Here is a 9438-nt window from a genome sequence, read left to right on the forward strand (position 1 = left end):
ACATTTTTGACATTCATCTAAAGCTAAAGATCATAAAGAAAGATGTGTGCACATCCCTCTGTTCTTGGGCATGTAGCTTAAAAAAGTTCCAGTTGCTACTAGTGAAGAAATGCATTACTTCTAGGGAGGTGCTCAGGAGTCAAAGAAAAGTGGGGAAAAGAGGCACTGTAGAATCTTACCAATCTCACCTCTCCTAAAATCATTAGTCAGACTCTTGTCTCCTCTCCTAAGCAAACTATTGTAAGAGTAGCCTAGTTCTACAACTCCAAGGATAGACAACAACTACTTTGGAAAGAAAAGAAAAAAGATTATTCTTAAAATGCCATGATTCCAGGGGCTGGAGCTGTAGGAAAGTCACTGTCCATCCTCCTCCTCCTCCTCCTCCTCCTCTTCTCTCTCCTGACAGGAGGGAAAAAAAGCTCGTTTCACACTCTCAGGAAATGCAGTTTATTCTCAACATTGCCAAAATGTTTCCAATTCCGTGTTATAAAGGCATTCCAAACACTTTTAAATTTTTTTTAAAATTGTATTTGATTTTATTTTATTTTATACCAGATGTGAAAAAGACAACAGGGATTGAAGTTTTTTTTTTTCTGGTTTATGTTGTTACTCAGACCAGACCTCAGCACCACACAGAGTTTGCAAAATGGAATGAAGGGAAGAAACTTGATTGTAACAGGAATGGTTTATTATTTATTAATCTTTATCCTACACCATCCTTCCACCTTCTGAGGGGCAGTGGCACACCGACTCACTGTGGAATTACTCAAAGAAGAAGAGACTGTCCAGCATCACCCCCTGGTAAGCAGTTCAGGTAACACAGGCTGTCTGAGACAAATCCCGAGTTTAACCCTCCTTGTCCCAAGGGCTGCCAGGACAAGACACCCAGAGCCCTCTTTTTTCCCTCTGCTGCCCCACTGGGTCTTGCGGGAGAGTCCCCGTGGCACAGGCAGCGTTCCCTCCTGGCAGCTTCACCTTCAGCACCATCCTCTGGTCCTGGATACTCTCTGGATATGGGCTTCCTCCAAACGTAAGGTCTCTGCTACACCTCTGATTTCAAGTCTGGAAGGTCTGGGCAGGAGAGCAGGGACCTGACCCAGGCAGTTGCTCGGCCGGGGCAGCCCTGTCCCTCCTCACCCTTCACTCCTCAATCAGCAAATACACCACTGCCTCTTTCTAACGAGCAAGTGCTCTGCCGGAGGAACCTTCCCCAGCACTTGTCAGGGTTTCCTCAATCCATGCAAATTTCCTCAATCGCACTGCAAATCTGAATTAATAGTAAACAGAGCAAATATAAACCTAAAGGAAAAAGGATGCTGGAGGGGTGGATATAGTCTGTAGAGAATATACCAAAGGAGTTACAGGAATATTAAACACAGAAAACAGATCAGGAGAAACAAAACAGTACACAAGGACGACCATTGAATGGGTTTCTTGGGAAGCCCAAATCTTCTTTTCATTTGCTTTACATGTGGCACTTTTTTTCATATGTTGTAAAGAGACATTTGCTCTCTGCTATGAGGAAACAGTCCCACAGCTGGATCCCCACGGAAGAAATGGCGCAGGCAGTGTAGTGCTGCTGCTAGCAGTTAACATTGCTGTTGTCTTTCTTTTACAGCACCCACCACCACGTGGATACCTTCAAAGAGGTGCTCCAGGCCAGAGGCAAGATTGCACCAAGATGAGCAATGTTAGTGCAGTAGAGACCAGCATGGGATCTGATCCCCTTTGTGGAGTGGTCCCACTGACTTCCACCATCCCACGGGAGGCTGAAGACCCCATCGCAGGCCTTTGTGGTTTGGGGAGGACCTTCTGAGAATAAGACCTAACTAGTGCTGGGGAAGCTAGGAGGCTAAGGGATGAATGGGGCCAGACCTGAGCATGGACAGTGCGTGGACTACTGCTGAGAGCTCGGTTCTTACACTGCAGGTTCTTCTCTCAGCTGGGACTTTTGGCTATGAAGCTAACATCATTCATAGCACTCTCCCTTCGGGGTTTGTGCTCCTGTGCCAGAAAGGTCCTGCAGAGCAAACACTGAACTTCCCTTAAATGGGAAAACAGCAAAAGGAAAGGGATTCGGACTATGAAAAGTGCCAAGTGATTTCTCCTTCTGTATCAGACGCCAACAAAATAGACACATTTTCAGTTAGGTACCCATGTTTTGAGTTTTTAATTGCACGATATATGGTGTCACTGAAAAGTCAACCCGGAGCAGCAGGTTCTGTGCTGCTGATCCCTCGGCTGCTCTTACTGAGCAGAGCAGGTCACTCGGCGCATGAACCTCTCCAGCCATTTGAACATTTCATAAAAAGCTGCACTTCTGGAAGGTTTGATATGTTTGCCAGTATCCGCACAGGCCCTAGCAATTTATTTTTTGGTAGTAAGTACTACTCATTCATTGAACTTCAGAGTTTTCCTGTGTGGTTTTAAAAGTAATTTGGCCAGAGGTAAGAGCTGCAGACCCCATGGGCTGTAGCCAGCATTTGTTTCACATAAATCATGGATTGCTTTAGGTTACATTTTCTTTGGAATGGAAAGCTAATTTGTTTAGTTATGTTGGTCTGAGGGCATCAAGTTGGACCGTATTGTCACTGGTAATAAAAACAAGCTCACAGACTGCTCAGGACATCAGTAAAGATAATTGGTCAAATTACTTCATCCAGCCATAACTCTAACTCTAAAGGTAGACATCTGATAAGTTAGTCAAAGCTTTACCTTTCATGAGCTATCAGTTCATACATCACTCTTGACATGAAAAGGGCCTCATTCCCACAGCTTTAGTACCAGAAGGTTTTTTTATTCTTAAAAATAGCATCTGTGCACAAGATAGTCTTGGAAATTTTATACCAGCAACTAATATCTTACTGAATCAGACCTTAAGGATAGTTCTGGGATGTTTAAGTTTATTTTGTAATTGTACTACTTGTTCACTGAAGTAACACCTTTCAAGTCAATCCTTAATATTAAATCCAAGCAAAAGAAGCAATCATGCTTCCAGCTTCTAACAGTAAGATGAAATAAGTTTTATTATTCAGTAAAATTATTTATGGACAAGTGGCATCTTGGCAGCGTCTGTCATCATTACATGTCAGACTAACAGAACCATTTTTTAAATTAAAAGATTCTTTGCTAATTTATTCATTATATGGCCTCTCTGTTTAAAATTTTAGTGCTGCACTTCACAGCACTGTAAAATAATTCTGAAGAACAAGACAGTGGTCTCATTCATGAATGGTATGAGGATGTTCCCTCTGCTCCTACAGCAGGCGTTACCAAAACCCCGCCAGTGACCACTGCTGGTGGGCTCCCAGGCCTGGAGTCCTAAAGCTTTACTCCTTTGCTTTAACGTGGAAGTAACCCTGTCAAAAAGAGCTCTCTCTAACAGATAATACTGGATATGGATCCAGGTATCGTGTTCCTCTCCTTACATTGATTTTGCTGAAGAATTAAAATTTGGGAGGAGTAAAGACATCTCTGCCCCCAAACTTTAGCTCTCTTCACAAACGAAAAGGTTGCGCCACCATGTTACAATTCATTTACCTCCTGCTTTGGTAATTTTTTTTGCTATTGTCAATCTTTAATAGGTCTGGCTGCATTGGTTTTGATGGAATTAATGACCCTAGAGGATCAAAGGTGTTAACATGACCCTGGCTTTGTACGGCATTAAATAATAAAACAACATACGAGGTTTCAGATGTAGAAACTTCAGCCTCCTTAGTCTGATGATCTTTTAATGTTATAAGGAAGGAAACATTAAGTAAAGCATTTGAGATGTGACTCATTAAACTTTTTGTTCTAACACCATTTCTTATAAATGTTTTCTACAATTGAAAAAAAGTTAAGTAAATTCTACCGTATCACATTTTCTTTTCATCCCTTCTTTGACAGGAAGGAGGAGAGAGGAGAGGGGAGAGGAGGGGAGGGGTGAGAGAAAAAAATCCCCGAGCATTAAGAAGCTGTTTTTTGTGCTGCTGCTGGGATCTCTTATTTTTCTCTTGGTGGACAAATAAGTAACCTACACACTGGGAAGGAGAGACAGTAGAGACAAAGTGCAACTAGTACCGGCTCCAACATGCAACCTGGGGAAAAGCAGGTGCAGTAACCGCTCCTGGCAGCTACTCCGACTCCATCATGGTTGCAAGGCCGTACGCCTGTACCACATCTTTACCAACAGTGACTCTCATGCCAGCTATCAGCCTGGCTTAGGAGAGACCTAACGGCCAGGGCACCTTGCGTCCATGCAGCCCGTGGGTGCCCCAGGTCCTCCCCTGGTCCGCAGCCTCAGCCGTGGCTCCGCTGGGAAGGATGCATTTCCCAACGCACCAGCAGCATGTCCAAGCGCATAGCTCTAGGCTGCAAACACAAGTGCAAGGGAAAACCATGGCATACAGACGTACCTCAAGCGCAACCACCTGCTCTGAGGCTTGGTGACCTTGTACCAGACAGAGTGAAGTTGCTTATGGTATGGCTTGTAGTTGTGCTTCCAGTCACATCAGATGGCAGTTTTATCCTTTCCTTGGGCGGAAATTTTTTTCCCTGCAAGATTGTCTAGTGGTTGTTGTTGGGTTTGGGTTTTTTTGCACATGTATACTTTTAGCACTTGAAATGTCCCATCCCAAAGCTTGATTAGCATTTTGCTAATTTTGTAGCTACCACCTGCTATTCCTAGAAGATATAAGGAACAACTGTTCCCTATCCACTTCTTCTATGCTACTCACAATTTGACTATATCCTCCCTGTGCTGTTTCTGTTCTATGCTAAAGAGCCTTAGTCTGTTCTTACTCCTTGTAATGGAGATACTTTGTTTACCCACTCTTGGCACCATGCTCTTTTCCTTTCCAGTTGTCCTGTTATCTTTCTGAGCCTCTCCTCACCACTTCTAGCACGTAACATTTTCTAGCTATTTATATGTCTGTACTACATAGTTTACAATCAAACTAATTTGTTTGTATCATTTAGTAGAAATTCTGTCTCCTTATAGATCTTCTAGTATTCAAAGAATGCTACTTCTGCAGTATCTAACTAATACCCAAACGTCCTGATGATAGTCAGGAATGGACAAATCAGCAATCACATCTCAAATAGATCTCAGCATGCAAGCCTTGATTATATGGAGCTTAGTACATATGGGTACATGGGAAATCAGGCTGTTTCTTGTTGAAAGTCTACAATGTAAAGTTTAATTCCAGCCACTACACAAGAATATGTGCAGACAGGAGACGTAAGGCTTTGTTGCTCTCTTCATTCAAACTTGAGTACAAGCTACTGAAAACCGGAACAAAATATTATGCTTTTAGCTGTTCCCATTAATGGCTTGTCTCACTTTTCTACCTGTTTTCACATTATAACAACTCATTCCAATACATGATCAGAAAAAGAAAATGGAGACATTATGATATCGGGGAATTGCTCATCTGAGTTTAATAGCTCTATTTTTATAATTATTGATTGAAAATTACTCTCTCTCAGGGCTGTTGAAATACGTTTTCATGATACATTTTGCACCAAAAATGCCAATACTTACTGCTCAATAATCCTGCCTTTAGTTTGCCTAGTCCTTCCTCTGCTAAAAAGAGAATCCTTTGTGTAAAGCTCCATTGTGCAGCACACAAATACACCTTGGTGTAGCAATCATTTGTAGTAGGGCTGTCTCACAGTGTTGCTGAGATGAAGCAGATTAGAGGAAATGCTAACTTTAAGTGAATGACAAATGATCCAAGGGGACGCACGATTACCAACCACTTGATAATCGCCGTGTGATAACATCACTGTGGCTTGATTGCATGTCAAGGCTGTATGATGCTGCTTGTGCCGTGGTGCATCCTGAAAGGCGCCAGGAATGATCTAATATGGAGATCTGTAGAAAAATATTTGTTAGATTGATAGATAGTTTCTATCTCTCGGATTATCTGAGCTGTAGCGTTGCATACAAAGTGCAACGGTAATCCTTTGCTTGAGCCTGGCAAGCTGGGAATTGCCATCTCCTCATTATATGGTGTTTCTTGAAAGCCAGGTTCTGCCTAGCTTTAGTGCAAGAACGGGGGCCTAAGGGTCCCTTTGCCACCCAAGGCCACGGACCACTCACCATTGCCGTCCTCTGTATTAGCAGCCTCCTACCTGGGGACTCCAGCTGAAATATTAAGCGGGACTACAGATCTGACAGGGAGAGGGACTGTCATGCCGATTTGAGTGCTGGTGTTATGGCAGAAGAGCAAACAGCAGCTGGCAAAGAAGCAGCAGCTTCTGGCAGGGATGGGGATTTGTGCTGCCTCCCAGGTAGGGAGCAGAGGGAACACCGTCCAACTGCTAGTGTGCTAAAATTGGTCCATCGAGATGTTGTTTCCTGGGATTGCTATTTCTTCTGTTTATGCTTTATAGAATATTTGCAGGTGTCTCTCCCATTACTATTATGTGCACCAGGTAGTGCTGAAGCTTGTCATGATTTCAGAGCTCAATCCTACGGAGCCACAAAACCAAAAGGTCTCGAAAGGCATGTCGCTGTTTAAGATTGCCAGGCATTTTTTAATTGTGCAGTCAGCAGAAGTTTCAGTACATAGCTGTGGTTTTTTTTTTTTTTTTTATTATATGTGCCCTGAAAAGTTTTACTCCCAAAGGATGTTGATTAAAAATTTTAATAGGGGTTTTAACAGCCAAGCTACATGAAAATGCTCAGCCTTTAAGTACTGTCCCCAGCATTAATAAAATTAGTGGGAATACACTCTGCATTTGTGTAACAATTATCCCCCAGTTTCTATTTTGTTCCTCTAGATCATCTTGCTTGCTTCAAGTATCCTGTCTCCATGATTTATTGCTAGATCTGCTTTGTCACCATCTGCTCTGCTGTTGCTCAAGAAAGAACAAATCCCCAGAAAACATTACTGTCCAGACTAAGCACCATATAAGCATCCTTTGCACATTCAGCCAAACATTGACTAATGGCGAGCTAAGCTATAATCACAAATTCCCTCCTTTCCTGTTCACTACAGTTCAAATTCATATCAAAAACTTGGTGGAATTCAGCTATCCTCCTTGGGGATATAGGTTACCATCTGTCTGGTTTCCAGTGGTACATTTAAAAAACATTTGTCCCATTTTCATAAAACATCCTGCTGCACAGCAACCACTTTAATATCTAATTACACAGCATTATGTATCACATATGTCACAACCAGAATAATTTGACCTCGGTTTCTCTTATCTAGTCTAGTCTGTTTTGCTATTTTAAATTAAGTTATCCAAACACCTACAAATCTAAAAGTATGCCTCTAGCTAATGTAATTAAAAAAAATAAAATAAGTAAATATTGAACTGCCTGAGGAATATTTTGGATTTAATTTGGTAATTTATATAAGATTTTCATTTCAAAAGCAAGCTAGATTTTAAACTAAAGGTTAATGTACTTACCATTGCATAAAAAAAAAAATAAATCCAAGTTAGTAAAAGCAGGCAAGAGAAGAGCAAAAGATATCAGTTGTTATGCCGCCCACATAACACATACAAATGCCAAAAATATAGCAAAATAAATTGGTCTTCCCCACTCCCCAAATATTCCCGGCTGTCCCCAGCGGCCTGTGCAGAGGACAGACAGTCATTCTGTGGTCAGTCAGGGGAGAGCATCTTCCCAAGGCACGTCTACTCAGGGTGCTCGACACGAAGCCTGCTCAAGTCTGCGGGAAGCTTCCCGTTGACTCCACCAAGCCGTGGTGCTGTCGGGGACCCCTGGAGAGGGGCTGGGGGAGGCAGCCAGACTGCACCACAGCCGCGTCCCTCCTCCCTGGCCGACCCACGTGTCATCACTAACCGCACCTCTGAGCACCTTTACAACGCAGTTAGTGATGATCAGGGCACGGCTGCTCTGGGAGCACTGTGATTTCAAGCGCACAGGAAACCGCTTGATACCAAAATCCCATGGGGCGGTGGCATTCACCGTGCTAGACCAGTAGCTTGCCTTGCACCACTTTGCTCAGCTGTGCTGTATTTCTGCTTGCTCACGCAGGGATGGTGCTCCAGCAGTGGAGGGATAATGCCTGGAGCATCCTGCTTCCCCTTCCCCCGGCCAGGATCTTGCTTCTTCCCCCCAGCAAAGTGCTGAAGCAGAGCAGAGTTGCCATGAACATGGGCTTAGAGGGATAATGGTCTGCAGGTCCTCAGGGGCTCGTTGAGGGTGGGGGATAGGGAAGTTCTTGGAGACTCCACTCAGCTCCTCTGGGAGAGCTCCCAGCCGAAGAGTGGGATGAGAGTGTCTCAGGAGCTGGGGCTCAATGAGACGAGACTGAGAGAGATGTAGGGAAGAAAAAAAAAATCCTTCCTTCTTCTACCCAGAAACTCAAGTAGGCCCCTTGGCCAAAAGTGTTGGTATCCAGCACTAAGTTGTGTCATGATACTTTTTTCTGCTATCAGGTCCTGGAAGATTCAGATAGTATTTCCTATGGGTACCCCAAGGAGAAGAGTTGCAGCAGACCACTCTTGAGATGACAAACAGATGATGGATAGTAGCAATTATTTTTTTTGAGCACAATTTTTTTTCCGTCTGTACCTAGCCAGAAAGCAGCTATCTCATTCACAGCTATTTGTCTAAGAGAAGCTATAAATTTAACTGAAGTTCACAGGGAACACACACTCTTGAGGGTGGTAGGATACTTCTCTGTAATCACATCAGTTCTGTCTGCACTGAATCTGAGGCACATTACTCAGAAGTCTCCCTCAATTTCTCTGAGTCTTCCAGATAGATATGACATAGTTAGTCCAAAGAACAATGTTAATGATGGAGTCTGTAGGTAGGATTCTTCCCGAAAACTCAGAATCACCTTAGAAGAACAGCAGCCAAGCTTGATCAATCAGCCTGTCTCCACTGAATTGTCCCTGTGTTCTTTCACGTGAGGAGAACTCCGGCTGCTTTGCAAAGAAAAGGTCTGTTCCGAGGAAGCTGTATTGCTGGAGTGAGGGAGAGAGGGGGTGGCTGAATACACAGAGGTACCTTGAGAGACTAACTCTGTCATTCCTAGAGCACGAACGATCTTTACATAAGGTGTATGACTGGGCAAAGGATGCTCGCATCACCCGCAACCGGTCGTGGTTTGGTTGCACATTAGCAACCGCCAGTTGTCTGGTAGCAACGTCCTGAGCGCACTGTGGACACTTGGCCAGGCTCCCCGGGGCTCAGAGGGAGAGGCAGGAGTGTCAGCAGCGCAGGGCTGGAGGCACACATGTGGTTGGAGCTGCCCATCTTTTCTAAATGATGATTATTTTCATTATGTTATTGGTGTTAAGCTGAATTCACAGTAGTAAATGCCAGATTTTATCAGACGGGATGATGTCATTTAAGAAATGGACATTGAATTCCTAGGAAGAATTGCAGAAAAAAAAGGAAAGTTTGTAAATCACTTAGATTTTAAAGAACTTGTTCTATTCTATAGACATCCCAGTAGGACAGAAAAA

General features: G+C 43.4%; 1 long non-coding RNA gene across 1 annotated transcript; it reads left to right on the forward strand.

The window, feature by feature from the left end:
• The first annotated feature begins 653 nt into the window (after window positions 1-653).
• On the forward strand, window positions 654-3801 carry LOC115342430. Its single transcript, XR_003923753.1, has 2 exons — window positions 654-801; window positions 1619-3801. It is a non-coding gene; the product is annotated as an uncharacterized LOC115342430 (long non-coding RNA).
• Window positions 3802-9438: the final 5637 nt, after the last annotated feature.

Source organism: Aquila chrysaetos, chromosome 1 (assembly GCF_900496995.4).
Source record: "Aquila chrysaetos chrysaetos chromosome 1, bAquChr1.4, whole genome shotgun sequence".
In the NCBI taxonomy this organism is placed as follows: domain Eukaryota; kingdom Metazoa; phylum Chordata; class Aves; order Accipitriformes; family Accipitridae; genus Aquila; species Aquila chrysaetos.